At 38.2% G+C, this 18,219-nt stretch overlaps 1 long non-coding RNA gene across 1 annotated transcript; it reads right to left on the reverse strand.

The window, feature by feature from the left end:
* Positions 1 to 861: 861 nt before the first annotated feature.
* LOC131997383 (uncharacterized) lies at positions 862 to 15,720 on the reverse strand. The gene is made up of 2 exons (XR_009398228.1): positions 15,550 to 15,720; positions 862 to 1,325 (listed from the first exon to the last, which is right to left on the reverse strand). It is a non-coding gene; the product is annotated as an uncharacterized LOC131997383 (long non-coding RNA).
* Positions 15,721 to 18,219: the final 2,499 nt, after the last annotated feature.

The following is an 18,219-nucleotide window of genomic DNA, read 5'->3' on the forward strand; positions in this document are numbered from 1 at the left end:
AATCCGGTTAACTTCGCAAAATTCATGACTGGAGCACAGATGTAGATATACGCGTTGACCCCATATAAACCGATAAAAGTATTGTAGTTCTTAAATGTTTTTTCGCATCGATTTGTTTGAAAACACTTTTGTCCTCTTACCATCACGAAAATGTCGCCCTCAAAGAAAGCAATACCACGATTGGATTTTTTGAGGGTTTGAATTTTTGTCCTTCATATACCAGAGAAAACGAATCGATCTTTCGCAAAATTCAAGACTGGAGGAAAACATCATAATGTAGAGTAAAAAGATGGCAATCCTTTTACTTCAGCCTGATTCGATCTTTTTGTCGCCGTCTCTCTCATTCCCTTGGGCAGGTGATTAGGGGCATAATAGTTTCATCAGTTCACAGTTGGGAAGGACGTTATTGCCCATGTTAAAATAAATATCTAATTGCCCCAAACGACCACAGCAGGATGTGTTCTGCTTTAGCTTTTATTGTAGCAAAATTACAGTTACTTAAGCAGAAGACCTGCTATAGCCACAGTTGACGGACAACCCTCCTCACGAGGTCTGGCATCATTAAAAGTAATTTTTCTAAACGCCACTTAATTGCGTGAAAAAAGTTTCTCTATTTACGATGAATATTTTTTAACGCTTTGCTATTATGTTAAATGTCAGAATTTGTTTTTAAGAACAAAAAAACTTATAAAGAATCGCTACAAATTAGTGTGGAAAGAGGTCAGTTATGAAAATGTTCAGTGATTTTTGACCCAAAGTACAGTAATCATGGGGAAAGCAAGAAATCCATTTTGCCCTCATAGCCAAAAGCGAGGAAAATTGTTGACGTTACCTTGCCAGCTGCCAAGCAAATTGACTAGCTTCTCATATATAATTTATGTTTTTATGGCCATTTTCATAATAATAAAACAAAAATTATTAATTAACCAAAGTTTGAACTAAATTCAACAAACGGCAAACAAACCACCACCGCCCGAAGTAATCGCAACATTCGTTTTTAGCGCTTGGCTTGGTGACAAAATTTCCGGTCACTTGTCGCGCGTGATTGTGGTTTTGCATTTCATTATTATGGCTGAGTAACTAATCACTTGCTGTCACATTTGTTCGTTCACTCATTCACCCCGCCGTTTTTCCTTGCACTGTACAAATGGAACTTTGTTTCATGAAATATGTGCGGACTGACCCCCATTAGAGCTATTGAGGGTTTTTCATTCGCTTTCCTCTGTGTTGTCGAATATAAATGTCAGTTTCGTTTTCTGTTTTCGCTGAGGTATGAATCAAAATTAATCTAAAAATTAGCCTCGTCCAAAAGTGGGTAGAAAACACTGAAAATAGCCAAGAGAAAAGAAATTTTAGTTAATTAGCCAAGTTCACAGAGCATTGAAGAACTCGCTACTACATTTTTGTCATAAATAGGAGTTGCGTGGAAAATGACACTTGTCACACACAACAACCGATGCGATTTAGTTAACAGAACTGTGGATACTTTGGCATGATAGAATTCATAGTTCTAATGCAAATCCTCTTCTTCAGCTAATAATACTGTAAAAACTACGGTTGACCAATGACAACATTATGGCGAGTTACCCAAAATCTAAAGAACATATATATGGGAGCTATATCTAATTCTGAACCGATTTCGAGAAAAATTCTCATTGAGAGTCTTAAGAAAATCCTTCCTGCAAAATTTCGACCGAATCGGTTAACAAATGAGCACTTTTTTCCAACATTTCTCAAAATCGTCGAGGAAAGCATTTTGCAAAATTTTGGCAAGATGGGTCAATTTTTCCAATTTCAATAAGCTTCGTCTTTATTCGGAAAAACATGTCTGTACCAAATTTGATGACGATCGGATGAAAACTGCAACATGTACTTTGTACACAAATTAACATGGACAGACGAACAGGATCACATTCTGAGTCGATCGGTATACTAATAAATGGGTCTATCTCTCTTCTTTTTGGGTGCTACAAACAAATTCACTAAGTTATAATATCCTGTACTACAGTAGTGGTGTAGGGTAAAACAAGTTAAAAGGCGTTAAGTTCGGCCGAGCCGAACTTTGGATACCCACAACCTTGGGTATATACGTAAACCACCTTTCGTCAAAATCCGGTGAAAATTGCAAACCTTTTGCCCTATAGCAACTATATCGAAATGTACTTTATAGGGTCGGAAATGGATATTTCGATGTGTTGCAAACGGAATGACAAAATGAATATACCCCCATCCTTCGGTGGTGGGTATAAAAAAAGAGATATTGAGCTGAAATTTTGCACAGCTTCTTTTTTAGTCCATAAGCAGGTTAAGTTCGAAGATGGGCTATATCGGACTATATCTTGATATAGCCTCCATATAGACCGATCCGCCGGTTTAGGGTCTTAGGCCCACAAAAGCCACATTTATTATCCGATTTTGATGAAATTCGGGGCAGTGAATTGTGTAAAGCCCATCGACATTCTTCGTTAATTTGGCTCAGATCGGTCCAGATTTGGATATAGCTGCCATATAGACCGATCCTCCGATTTAGGGTCTAAGGCCCATAAAAGCTACATTTATAGTCCGATTTCGCTGAAATTTGGGACAGTGAGTTGTATTAAGCCCTTCGACATCCTTTGTCAATTTGGCTCAGATCGGTCCAGATTTGGATATAGCTGCCATATAGACCGATCCTCCGATTTATGGTCTAAGGCCCATAAAAGCCACATTTATGGTCCGATTTCGCTGAAATTTGGGACAGTGAGTTGTCTTAGGCCCTTTGACATGTTTCTTTAATTTGGTCCAGATCGGTTCAGATTTGGATATAGCTGCCATATAGACCGATATCTAGGTTTTAGGTTTTGGGGCCATAAAAGACGCATTTATTGTCCGATGTCGCTGAAATTTGAGACAGTGAGTTTGGTTAGGCTCTTCAACGTCCTTCTTCAATTTTGTCCAGATCAGTCTAGATTTGAATATAGCTGCCATATAGACCGATCTCTCGATTTAAGGTTTAGGGTCCATAAAAGAGGCATTTATTGTCCGATTTCGCCGAAATTTGGGACAGTGCTTAGTGTTAGGCTCTTCGACATGTTTATGCAACTTGGCCCAAATCGGTCCAGATTTGGATATAGCTGCCATGTAGACCGATATCTCGATTTAAAGTCTTCGCCCCATAAAAGGCGCATTTATAATCCGATTTCACTGAAATTTGACACAGTGACTTATGTTCGGCTTTTCGACATCCGTGTCGTATATAGTTCAGATCGGTATGAGGTATATGAGTATAAGGTATGAAATTTTCAGCGAATTTTGATGAAAGGTGGTTTACATATATACCCGAGGTGGTGGGTATCCAAAGTTCGGCCCGGCCGGACTTAACGCCTTTTTACTTATTAAAGACTGTAGCGTGATTTCAACAGACTGACGGACGGACATGGATAGATCGTCTTCGATTTTTACGCTGATCAAGAATATATATACTTTATACTAGCTCATACTGGCCCATCCCTGGATATTCTTTTACTTTATATGGAACAAAATTTTCCTTGGAATATTTACTTTCAACAATTGAAGAACTTTTAGTGAAATACTATGCTACGAAAATAGTATTGTATATCGCTTGACTAACAATTTTACAATATAAGTGCCTTTATCTGAACCCCACATGAACTTTATTGGTCTACGAATTTAAGTTTGGATGTAAGGTGTACTCCTTTCTTAAAATACTTCTTTTCAGCCCGATATTCTCATGATGTCTGATTTAGTGGTGTTTCCGAGGGAGAGGTGGTCCCCCAGATACTTGGCCCTTAAAAAATATCAGCATTGTGCTCTTCTCTCAAATGCCATTTATTTAAACCCCATATTGCCATTGGCTTAAGAGGAGTTTACAGGATGAGGCGTCACCCAAACATATGGCGCCAAAATAAGTTATCAAATTCGTTTTCTAATCTCAAATACCTTTCATTTGAGCCACATATTGGCGTGGTCGAAAAATTTTTACCCTTTGGGGGTGTTTTGGGAAAGGGGTGATGCCCTTAATGGTCCTACATTTGGATATCAAACTCGTATTCTACTCCCAAATACCTTTATCTTTGCCCCATATTGTGATGGTCACTAAAAAATTGCTGTTTACGGGGTATTTTGGAAAAGGGGTAGACACCTAGAAAATTGGTCCCGAAAATGCGTATCAATTCTTGCTCTACCCCCCAATACCTTTCATTTAAGCTCCACATTGATATGGTCGGTAAATATGCCCGATTTAGGGGTGATTTTGGAATTGGGGTGGTCCCCCAAACACTAAGTCCGGAAAATATATCAGCAACGTGCTCTATTTTCATATATAATTTACTTGAACCCCATATTGCCATTGCCCTCAAAATTGGATATCTAATTCGTTTTCTAATCTCATTTAAACTCCTTATTGCAAAAGTCAGCAAATATGTCCGGTTTGGGGTATTGGCCCTAAAAACTATGAACATTTAGTTCCACTCTCTTTAAGACCCAAATTGTCTTGGTGAGCAAATACATCCTATTTGTTATGGTGGTGGGACGTCATTTGGTCCCTAATGTTGATATCAAATACGTGGTCTACTCCCACATAACTTTAATTGGAGTCCCATATTTCCATAGTCGGCAAACATGGCCGGCTTAGGGGGGTGTTTTGGGGGATGGGTGGCCACTCAGTGAGCTGGCATTAAAAATATATATCGGGTTCCCTCTTATTTGAGCCTCATATTGGAATAGTCAGAAAATACTTACTATTTGGGTGGTGTTGTGGGGGTGGGGTGGCCCCATAGACACTTTTTCCGAATATTGATATCAAATTTGTGCTTTACTCCCAAAGACCTTTCATTTGAGCCCCATATTGCTATGGTCGTAAATTTGTCCCCTTTGGGATATGTTTTTTGTGAGAGGCGGCCCCCCAAACACTTGGTCTCATATTTGGATATCAGATTCTAATTCTACACTCAAATACCTTTTATTTAAGCCCCATATTGCGATGGTCAGTAAATAAGTTCTGTTTGGGGGATATTTTGGGGAAGGGGCGGACCCCCAGAAACGTGGTCCCACATTTGGATATCAGATTCGTATTCTACTCGCAAATACCTTTCATTTCAGTCCCATATTGCCATGGTCGGTAAATATGTCCGATTTAGGAGTGTTTTGGGGTTTGGGGTGGTCCCCCTAGCACTTGGTCCGACAATTGGATATCAGATACGTTTTCTTATCCTAAATACCTTTCATTTGAGTCCCATATTGCCGTGATTGGTCTAAATATATGTTTGGTAGGTTTTAGGGTGGGTCGGCCCCCCTAGGTACCCCATCCGAAATTTGGATACCAAATTTTAGTTTTTAGGGTACTATATGAGAGCACACAAAATTTCGCTTAAATCGCACCACCCATCTCCGAGATCTGGCGTTTCTGAAAATTAGAGTGAGGGGGAGGGTCCGCCCCGCCATCAGATATCAAAAAATGTAGTACCCTATTTTCACCACGGGATCATTATGCACCATCTGTGAAAATTTCAAGAAAATCGGTTCAGCCGTTTCTGAGTCTATAAGGAACACACAAACATACAAACAAACAAACACAAATTGGTTTTTATATATAAGATGTGGTCGCAGATCAATATTTCGAGGTGTTACAAACGGAATGACTATAACCACCCCATCCTCCTATAAAAAGCAAAAAAAAAATTATCATGCCATATTATTTTTAAGTTTTACTTAAACTACCCTTTTAACAACATTGGCACTTACTTCAGAGTCAATTTACTGACCAGTGTAAGTTACTTTTTTTTAAATCGTTAATTTTAAATTACTACCAAACTTTGTAGCTCATATCTTGACAATGACGGTTTTTGTATCGTTTTCAAAATATTTTCCACATTTTATATCTGTTATGTAGTCTGGTGGTGTTTTTTCGATCTTTGTTGCTATGATTTACTGTTAAGTTGTGGTTATTTAATTAAAGGTTATTTGACTCTCCTAACGGCATTAACCAGGAGGCAACTTGAACGCCATTGTTGTTCGAGTAACCTCATAACAATTTCGTGTTACATTGTTTCCACAAATGGACATAATGAGTGAGCGAATGGCATATCTATGGTATGAGATGAGTGAGTAGGCCATTCTGCCTTCCACTCTCAGCTGCTGAAAGACAATTTGTACACGTAATTTGGTTGTGTTTAGAGTTGTTGCAGTGGTCTCTTTTAATTAAGTCATAAATTTGTATTAATTAAAAATTTGTACAGTTTGTTACTGTTTCGTTTACAGTATTTTTCTCTTTGTACAACTTTGCCATGACTTACATTTGAAATTAGGCAACGGAAGTGTGGTGAAATTGGGTGAGGCCGAGCGAAATATTTAGTGGGGCAGAGAAAATCATGTCTCATAACAAATCTATGCTTTATATTACCTAGAAATTCGAGCAAAATTGAAACAGTTTTTACATTTTCTTGTCATGCAATTTTATTTCTTCACATAAACTGTAGTTTTCATTTTGTAAACTTTTCAAGTGTCACATATGCTACTATTTGCGCAAAAACGGTTATTTGAAACTATTTTATAAACTTCCCCTCTAGGGAATATAATCCTGATACCTACTTAATAAAAAATAAGATCGCAAAACATTTCCAAAGATTCAAAAATCAGATAAAATGTAAATTTTATATGCCGCACACACATTAACGAAGCACACCCTAAATTGAATCTGCGAATAGCACACCAAGCGTTGAAAACATTTCATATGCCGCTTTCTTGCAGCCAGCAGACTCTGGCCGCAGTACCACAGTAATATTATGCCCTAATTTTCCGGTTGATCTTTATCAACAAATCCATCAAGGATGAAATTTGTTCCTGCAACAAAATTTAACACATTTTTTACAAGCGCATACGAATATGTGGGGGATTATATTTTTCTACTACAGCATATTTTAAGACTAGGTACATAGAGATGGTGATAATTTAAGAAGAGGCAAAGCATAGCATATGACACATTTTTCAATACAATAACCACGGTAGCCAACAGCCTGAAAATATAGTCTTACAAATTCTTGCGCAAAAGAATACGAGTATGTTAAATAAAATGGGAGTTAAACTAATTCGTCATATCTATTAAACATATAAGTTTATAATTTTAACTATCAGCCCTGTTCTTATTTTGACGGAAGTTTGCGATTACAATTCATAAGCAATTGATTCTCCGGTTTCCGTGCGATTTTCATTATACCGTACACCAGTACTGTGGCACACGGTATTATAACTTAATGCATTTGTTTGTAACACCCAGAAGGAAGAGAAATAGACGCATTGATAAGTATACCGATCGAATCAGAATCACTTTCTGATTCGATTTAGCTATGACCGCCCGTCCGTCTGTCCATGTTAATTTGTGTACAAAGTACAGGTCGCAGTTTTCATTCGATCATCTTCCAATTTTGGTATAGGCATGTTTTTCGGCCGAGAAACGGACCCCTATTGAAATTGGAAAAAAAGGTTCAGATTTGGATATAGCTCCCATATATATGTTAGTTGGATTTGCATTAATAATGCAATAAAATGGTCATTTGTTAACCGATTCTCTCGAAATTTGGTAAGAATGACTCTCGACATTATTGGTGAATTTGGTATACCCCCATCATAGGATGGGGGTATACTAATTTTGTCTAGATCGTCTTGTCATTTTAAGTCGATCCATCTGTCCGTCCGTCCGTCCATCTGTCTGTCGAAATCACGCTAACTTTATAAGGAGTAAAGCTAGCCGCTTGAAATTTTGCACAAATACTTTTTATTAGTGTAGGTCGGTTGGGATTGTAAATGGGCCAAATCGGACTATAACTTGATATATCTCCCATAGCATAACAATTCTTATCCATTATTCTTTGTTTGCCTAAAAAGAGATACCACGCAAAGAACTCGGCAAATGCGATCCATGGTGAAGGGTATATAAGATTCGGCCCGGCCGAACTTGGCACGCTCTTACTTGTTACTTCTAGAGTCAAGCACCAAGCGCATTTATCGATCAATCGTGCCAAAATTTTGCACAACGCCTTCCTCGTCGACTTCCACATTACCTGAGAACTTTGCTTGAAATCGGTTCAGATTTAGATATAGCTCCCCGAAATATGTTCATTCAATTTTTAGAAATATTGCAATAAAGTGCCCATTTGCTAAACGATTCTTTCCAAATTTGGCCGGAAGGATTTTCCTATGACTCTTAATATTACTGGTGAATTTCAAAGAAATCGGTTCAGATTTAGCTGCCATATATGTATATCGCCCGGTTTTCACTCAAAGAGCCACTGCAAGCGCATTTATTGACTATTCTTCACAAAACGCTTTTCTCGATAACTACCACAATATCTGAGAAGATTGCTCGAAATCGGTTCAGATTTAGATATAGCTCCTAAATATATGTTCGTTCGATTTTGAGAAATATTGCAATAAAGTGCTCATTGGTTAACCGATTCTCTCGAAATTTGGCAGGAAGGACTTTCTTATGACCTTAATATTGCTGGTGAATTTCATAGAAATCGGTTCAGATTCAGCTTTAACTGTCATATATGCATATCGCCCGATTTTCACTCGAAGAGCCACTTCAAGCGCATTTATTGACCAATCTTTCCAAAATTTTGCACAACACTGTCCTCGGCGACTACAACAATATATCAGAAGTTTGGTCGAAATCGGTTCAGATTAATATATAGCTCCTTTATTGGAATAACGCTGTCATTTGTCAACCGTAGTTATTACAGTTTGAAAATATTTGTTTTGTTGTTTATTTGCTTTGCTCGAAATTTGGCACGTGTTGTTTAAAAACCAATCTGCAAATAATCCGCCGAGGTCTATCAAAATTGGTTCATAGTTTGATATAGCTCCCACAGTGTACTTATAGGGTAGGTGTAGGGTATTATACAGTCGGCACCGCCCGACTGTATATTTACATTACATTCCAATTATTATACTACATGATCAATACTTGTTCTTACTCTCAAACACTGTCTGTTGAATACTTGTAGTTAATTTTGCTGGTATAGTAGCAGTAGTTCTGCTACTGAAAATGACTTGTTTGCTAAAAATGACCACTGCTTAGTTATGAAGGGGACGTTGGAAGAATAACTAGAACACATACGTAAATGTGTGTCTCAGTGGATGTTTATAATCACCACTGAAAGTATACTTTGCATAAAATTTTTTCTTTAAATTTACATACAAAAGGTCGTCCCAGTCATTCGCAAATTAGAAGAGCAATAAAGAAAAAAAAAAATGCGAGCTAGTTCAGCCACATTTAGAAATGGATACCAATGGATGGATCAGGAAGCTTCTTTACAGTAATGGTTAGGTTAGGTTGAAAAGAGGGTGCATATATAAATCCGCCCTATGCCACTATGGACATACACCTAAGCCAGTACTCGGTTTGTTGTGCGCTCTAAAAACTATAAAGTAACCTTTAAAAAGAAAATTTTAAGTCAGGAATTCCATGCTACTTACAAAATCCTTAATTGTTTTCAATGCCACTCCCCTAAGTTGGTTCATGTCTGATATTGTGTCTCCACCTAAGTACCGGTATCTGTGGGACGCAAAAGACGGGCAATGACAAAGGAAATGCTCAAACGTCTCATCATCTTCCCCACATGCCCTACACATGCTATCACTTGCCGCACCGATTTTACATAAGTGAGCTCGTAGTCCTATGTGTCCCTTTATTATACCAATAGCTATACTGACCTCCTTCTTACTTCTTTTCAGTAATAGCCTCGTCTTCTAACGATCTGGATCCCCCCCATAGGATTTTCGTCGTCCTATTGACCGATTCGCTGTTCCACAACGTTGCATGCGCATTCGTCGTCCACTCCCTTAACTCGGACTGCCTCGACCCGAAAGGCTTCGGGTTAACCAAGTTTATTGACGGCAGTCCTCTGGCCTTTATCCCCAAATTATCTATCATTTCACTTCCCCTTACTTCGTTATGACCCGGCACCCAAACGATGCGAATTTTGACATCCTCAGAGAAGGCGTTAATCTCCTTCTTACAATGCAAGACTTTTCGTGACCTTATTGTCCTGGTTGTTATCACTCTTATGGCAATTTTACTGTCGGTAAAGATGTTCACAATCGGCGTCCTCCGTGATCGCCCGGATCTCCGCCTGTAGGACCGTATTATGGTCAGGCGGTCTAAAACAGATCTCAGTCCTTGGGTTCTCAATGTAAACTCCCAGGCCCACTCTGTCCTCTAGCTTTGATCCATCCGTGTAATATGATCTTCCAGATGGCAATACTAGGGTTCTGTCAATCCAAGAATGTGCCGATGGCAGCATTGCCTCCCACTCGACTTCAAGGTTCATCTCAGGTATCCGATCGGAAACCTCTTCCCTTTCTTCCAGGTTTCCTATCGTCGCCTTAATTATACCGCGATAATATGAGCTGCTCTCATCCTCAATCCATTCTCCCATCGCCTTAAGTCTGATAGCCACAGACGCTGCCTCACACTTAATCTGTATGTCAATGGGTCGGTTATCTAGAATAGTCTCCAGTGCCTCCAGTCTCCATATGTTGCACTTTTTCTCAATAGCACTCCACCAAACTACTGAGGCGTAAATAAGTATTGGTCTACTCACGCCCCTGTAGATCCAGTGGACTATCCTAGGATTCAGGACCCTGAAAAAGAAAATTCTAAAATAAAATGCCAAAAGTAATAAAAACAAATTACAGGCAACCATAAAAAGAAGCATAATTTTTTTAGCAGATTTGTGTGCTTAAGACAGCTGATTTTGTTACTTGAAATAGCAGTAAGTAATGTTTGCCTATACGCAGCCCTATGTGTGCTGAAACAGCAGCAATGTCTGTTTTCCCATTTTCAGCGGACTAAAACTGCTGTTTTAGTAGACATTTTTGCTGTTTTGAATAACAAATTTGGTTGAATTTATTTGGGTTTGGAATCGTATTATGATAAAATGCAACGCGAAAAACCAATTTTGCCACACCACCGATCTATAGATATGCAGCCACTCAATATATATATATATTGTATATATATATATATATATAAAAATTTAAAAATAAATATATTTCATATTTATAATGAAATCAGTGCATCTATATTTGCAGAGGCAACTCCGACCGATTTGAAACCAGAAAACCTTTGCGATTTTCGATTACTGGAACATAAATTAAAGTTGAATATAAAAATTTCCTTAAAATTGTAAATTCATAATTCTTTTATCCACTGCTATAAGCTAAAGGAATACACTAATCTAGTGATTCCGTTTGTAACACCCGGAAATATAGATCTGTGGACATTATATCTGTTTCTGGACAGTATACCTGTCTGTGGACATTATATCTGTCTGTGAACAGTATATCTGTTTGAGGACAGTATACCTGTCTGTGGACAGTATATCTGCCTGTGGACAGTATATCTGTCTGTTCTGTCTGGCAATGGGGAAAGATCGAATTACATCACCCGGTAGATTGAACTGCACTAATGCAGAGCTATTTTGGAGACTGGGAATGGGCAATACGAGTGTATGTTCATATTTGAGAATCTTATATATAACAAGTAAAGATGTGTTAAGTTCGGCCTGGCCGAACTTGGAATACTTTGGATACCCACCACCTCGGGTACATATGTAAACCACCTTTCGTCAAAATCCGGTGAAAAATGCATACCTTATGCCCCATAGTAGATTTATCGAAATTTGTTCCGACTTGGATCAAATACTTATAAGTGCAAGTCATAGTTCAATTGTGTATAACAAAATATTGGTCTTTTTGGTAGCAATATCTAAAAATAAACGGATCTGAACCATATATGACACGGATGTCGAAATGCCTAAAATAAGTGACAGTGTCAAATTTCAGAGAAATTTGGGCGAAATAAGTGCGCCTTATTTGGGCCCGTAACCTTACATCGAGAGATCGGTCTAAATGGCAGATATATCCAAATCTGGACCGATCTGTGCCGTATTGCAGAAGTATGTCGAGGTGCGTAACACAACTCGCTGTCCCAAATTTCGGCAAATTGCACCTCTTATGGGCCTAAAACCTTAAATCGGGAAATAGCTATATGACAGCTATATCTTAATCTGGACCGATCTGGGTCAAATTACAGAAGAATGTCGAAGGGCTTATCTTAATTCAATGACCCAAATTTTAGCGGATCGGACAATAAGTGCGCCTTTTATGGGCCCAAAACCTTACATCGAGAGATCGGTCTATATGGCAGCTATATCCAAATCTGGACGGATTTGGGCCAAATTGAAGAGGGATGTCCATGGGCCTAACGTTACTTACTGTCCTAAATTTCAACAAAATCGGATAATAAGTGTGCCTTTTATGGGCCTAAGACCCTAAATCGGCGGATCGGTCTATATGGCTGCTATATCCAAATCTGAACCGATCTTGGCCAAATCGGAGAAGAATGTCGAAGGGCAAAACACAACTCACTGTCCCAAATTTCAGCAAAATCGGAAAATAAATGCGGCTTTTATTGGCCCAAGACCCTAAATCGGGCGATCGGACTATGTGGGGGCTATATCAAGATATAGCCCATCTTCAGACTTAACCTGCTTATGGACAAAAAAAGAATCTGTGCAAAGTTTCAGCTCAATATCTCTATTTTTGAAGACTGTAGCGTGATTTCAACAGACAGACGGACAGACTGACGGACATGTCTAAATCGTCTTAGATTTTTACGCTGATCAAGAATATAAAATTTATAGGGTCGGAAATGGATATTTCGATGTGTTGCAAATGGAATGACAAAATGAGTATACCCCCACCCTACATGCAAAATTTCAGCCAAATCCGGCATAAAATGCCGCTTGTAAGGGCTCAAGAAGTCAAATCGGGATATTGGTTTATATGGGAGCTATATCAGGTTCTTGACTTATTTGGACCGTACTAGGAACATTCGTTGGAAATCATAATGGAACACCACCTGCAAAACATCAACAATCCAGAGGCTCAAGAAGTCAAATCGTACGATCGGTTTAAATGGGAGCTATATCTAAATCTGAACCGATATGGCCCATTTGCTATCCCCAGCGACCTACATAAATAATAAATAACGGACGTCCATGGCTAGATCGACTCAGAGTATCGAGATAATCAAGTATATATATACTTTACGGGGTCTTAGACGAATATTTCGGGGTATTACAAATGGAATGACTAGATTAGTATACCCCATCCTATGGTGGTGGGGATAAATATATACGTAGTATTATGAGGTTACGCATTCCTATTGTCACGCATATTTATTATACCCTCCACCATAGGATGGGGGGTGTACTAATTTCGTCATTCTTTTTGTAACTACTCGAAATATTCGTCTGAGACCCCATAAAGTAAATATATTCTTGATCGTCGCGACATTTTATGTCGATCTAGCCATGTCCGTCCGTCCGTCCGTCTGTCTGTCGAAATCACGCTATCTTCCGAAGGAGTAAAGCTAGCCGCTTGAAATTTTGCACAAATACTTCTTATTAGTGTAGGTCGGTTGGTATTGTAAATGGGCCATATCGGTCCATGTTTTGATATAGCTGTCATATAAACTGACCCTATAAAGTATATAAATTCTTGATCAGCATAAACATCTGGAACGATCTAGGGATGTCCGTCCGTATATCCGTCTGTATGTTGAAATCACGATACAGTCTATAAAAATAGAGATATTGAGCTGAAACTTTGCACAGATTCTTTTTTTGTCCAGAAGCAGGTTATGTTCGAAGATGGGCTATATCGGAATATAACTTGATATAGCTCCCATATAGACCGATCCACCCATTTAGGGTCTTAGGCCCATAAAAGCTACATTTGTTATCCGATTTTGCTGAAATTTGGGACAGTGAGTTATGTTAGGCCCTTCGGATCAGATTCAGGTCGTACTTGGCTTAGTTGTTGGAAGTCACAACACTACGTGTAAAATTTCGGCTAAATCGGTAGAAAATTGAGGCCTTTAGGAGCTGAAGAAATCAAATCGGAAGATCTGGTTATGTGGGAGCTATATATACAGGTTATAGACCGATTTGGATGGTACTTGGCAGAGAAGTCATAAAAGAACACCGCGTGCAAAGTTTCAGCCAAACCTGATGAAAATTGCGGCTTGCAGTGGCTCAAGAAGTCAAATCGGGGGATCGGTTTATATGTGAGCTATATCCAAATCTGAACCGATGTGGCCCATTTGAAATCCCAAACGACCTACATCAATATTAAGACGGGCAATGCAAGATCGACTCAGAGTGTCGAGGCGATCAATAATTTATATATTTTATGGGGTCATAGACGAATATTTCGAGGAATGACCAAATTAGTATAGCCCTATCCTATGGTGATGGGTATAAAAATACGAGCGAGCTCAGTCAGATTTCGAAATGTATGACAATGGATGGATCAGTTGGCTTCTTTACAGTAATATTCCACAAGTTAAAATCATATCTTCCAAAAAAAATTTTATAAAAATTTCTGAAATAATGCCTAAAGTAATCAAAACAAGTTACAGGCAAACATAAGAAATAGCATAAACTTTTCTTCAGTGGGTTTTTGTACTTTAAACAACTGATTTTTTTTTTGCTGATGCTACGTTTGCTCAAACAGCAGTAATGTCTGCTTTACCATTTTCAATAGACAATCCAATTCTGCATATCTAAAGATGTAAATTATATCTTTACAATCCATTTTTATAAATGTTTACCAATAATTTTGATATATCTTACAGCACTCCAAATTCATCTATGCATAACACGAATTGATTACGATTTGTAATCGCAAACTTCCCCCTTTTAAAGAAAATTACCTGATATGGTAGAAATTTGGTATGAAAAATTTTTTATAACAATCCATGGTGGTGGTTCTCTAGATTCGATCCGGCTGAACTTTTTTAATGTTGACACTACAAAAGACTGCATAAGTCAACCATATATTACAGATATTACCAATAAATCGGAAATAAGAAAATCAACAACTTAGATTAAAAAAATTAGCTACTTTGACCATTGTAACAAGAATACTTTTAGGTGCCAATTAACACAGACTTTCTTTCTTTTCAACCCTTCGAAGAGCTTCTTCGACTTTTGCCGCCGTGCACTCTAACTTCTGATATTTAGTCTTTGGTGCTTCTATAATACCATCATGAAATTTTGGAATTACTTTTTTACCTTCATTTCATCATTGGCGCCTCTGTAATTATCAACTCATTCATATTTTCCCTACGTTGTTGGCTAATGTTTTGTAGCCCAATCCACGGTTGCCTTATGAGTTCGCTCAAAGGTGCTTGGTCGTACCTAAATACCTTTGGCGGCACCAATTACCGACATTTAATAAAATGGGCGTATTCGAGGTTTTAAACGTTTTATAATTTACATAAGAAAATATATTTAACACATAGGTACTTAAATTCTCCCTCTACCGTCGAAACGATCCAAGCCTTCACCTCATATTTAATGACGATGATGAACGGGATGACCATTCATTCGTTTCTCCAAACAATGGGCTCAAATACAAGGTTTGAAAAAAGGAGGTAACTATCGAAAAAGAAAGAAAGAAAAAAAAAACAAATTTACTCACCTAATCATTCATCCTAATCATGGACATAAAATTTTTTTGGTGGTTAAATTTAATGGGATGCTTTTATTACGTTTCATTTTTTCACTTCTGCCAATGAAACTAAAAATTTTGCGGTTAACTTCTAGTAACCTCATCATACTGGAAAAATAAAAATCTCTAAATAAGAGTGTTGAGAAGAATTATATCATGGCATAATAAATAGCACCTACTTTGTTTATCTTTGGTTTTTATTCGTAATTTATAAACGGTTTTTATGGGGGGGATTGAGTACTTATTTGTTTGATTACAGGTCTGATGTATAGAAAGGCCTCCAAAGTGGTTAAGCGAAGACCCATGTATTCACAACTTTGCTTGTATTTAAGGTGGAGATCTATGTTCAGCAGCCACTGTAAGAAAAAGCGAAATAATCATCATTAAAATCCTACTTAATCTTTCCCTTTTGGAGGTGTAAAAGACTCTAATAAATCGAACCATTCAAATGCTTATCTGGTGGAATGTTTAACATATCCGAGTTAGAAACCAAATGGAAAGAACATATAGAAAAAATCTCTCTTAGTTGATTTAGGTTTATTACTTTTTTGATGTAGCTGAAAATTGAAGAGTTAAATCCGAAAATTTCTCGTCAAAGAGTTTAACCGGCATCCTATTATTGACTACGGTTCCTAGGAATGGTATTTTCACATCAACGCCAAGTGTAATTTAGTTTATACTATAAGTCAAAGCTTCTAATGGAAATGGGGCCCACTTCCGTTGCACTGGTAACCCGAGCTCGCTATCAGCTTAGCTATACGAGCGTTTAACCCAACAACAAGTCAACTTAAATACCAGTTTAATGCCGCCACCACGTATGTGAACCATATCCAAAATTGGTCGAATTCAGATAAAATCAAGTAAAAGCGTGCTAAGTTCGGCCGGGCCGAATCTTATATACCCTCCACCAAGGATCGCATTTTTCGAGTTCTTTTCCCGGTATCTTTTTTTAGGCAAACATATGATAAAAGAAAAAAAATTGCTATGATATTGGAGCTATATCAACTTATGGTCCAATGGTCCAGACCATAATTAAACTGAATGTAGAAGTCGTTGTGTTACATTTCAGCCAATTCGAATAAAAATTGCGCCATTTAGAGGCTCAAGAAGTAAAATAGGGAGATCGGTTTATATGGGAGCTGTATCAGGCTATAGACCGATTCAGACCATGATTGACAAGTACGTTGAAGGACATGAGAGGATCCGTTGTACAAAATTTAAGCCAAATCGGATAATAATTGCGACCTCTTGAGGCTCAAGAAGTCAAGTCCCCAGATCGGTTTATATTGCAGCTATATCAGGTCATGAACCGATTTAAATCTTATTTGGCACAATTGCTGAAAGTCATAGTTAAATACGTCAAATTTCAGCCAAATCGTATAGGAATTGCTCCCTCTAGAAGCTCAAGAAGTCAAGTCCCCAGATCGGTTATTGACCGGTTTTGCACCATACTTAACACAGTTGTTGGAAGTCATAACAAAACACGTTGTGCAAAATTTCATTACAATCGGATAAGAATTGCGCCCTCTAGAGGCTCAAGAAGTCAAGACGCAAGATCGGTTTATATGGTAGCTACATCAGGTTATGGACCGATTTGAACCATACTTGGCACAGTTGTTGGATATCATAACAAAACACGTCGTGCACAATTCTTTTCCAATCGGATAAGAATTGCGCCCTCTAGAGGCTCAAGAAGTCAAGACCCAAGATCGGTTTACATGGCAGCTATATCAAAACATGGACTGATTTGGCCCATTTACAATCCCAACCGACCTACATTAATAAGAAGTATTTATGCAAAATTTCAAGAGGCTAGCTTCACTCCTTCGAAAGTTAGCGTGCTCTCGACAGCAGACGGACGGACGGACAGGGCTATATCGACATAAAATGTCACGACGATCAAGAATATATATACTTTATAGGGGTCTTCGACGAATATTTCGAGGAGTTACAAACAGAATGACGAAACTAGTATACCCCCATCCTATGGTAGAGGATTTTAAAAGGAAGGAACGTGCGACCGGGCCGAATCTTGGGAACTCGCTACCATAGATGCTGTTACAAATTTGCACAAATGAACCTATTGTAGTTGAAGGGCATTTGGTTTACTTTATGTACCAAATCGGGCTAAAATTTAAATTTCTAGGGAGTGTAGAAGTCTCATTTGGAGATCGGTATATACAGGAGCTACTCCAGGTAATTGATCGATATGGAGAATAGTTATCATGGATGTTGGAAGTCATAAAAAACAGCTACGTGCAAAATTTCAGCCAAATTGGTTAACAATTGCAGCTTCCAGGGGTTCAAGATTTCAAATCGGGAGATTCGTTTGTATTGGAGCTAAACCTGGTTATTGATTGATTGATTTTGGTGGTACTTGGAACGGTTGTTGGATGTAATAGAACACTACAAGCAAAATTTCAGACTAATCGGATAATAATTGCGGCTTCTTGGGGCTCAAGAATTCATATCGAAGAACTCGATGATCCAAATTACGTAGACATCGTTTAATAAATGGGCCCTAGTCCCTTAATCGATAGATCGGCCTATATTAGAGCAATATTTAAATATGTTCCGATGTGGCTCCTATTCTGCAAGTATGTGTAGGTTCAATTTTATTTTGTAAATTTTACTGTACCT

This window comes from Stomoxys calcitrans, chromosome 4 (genome assembly GCF_963082655.1).
Source record: "Stomoxys calcitrans chromosome 4, idStoCalc2.1, whole genome shotgun sequence".
Lineage (NCBI taxonomy): Eukaryota > Metazoa > Arthropoda > Insecta > Diptera > Muscidae > Stomoxys > Stomoxys calcitrans.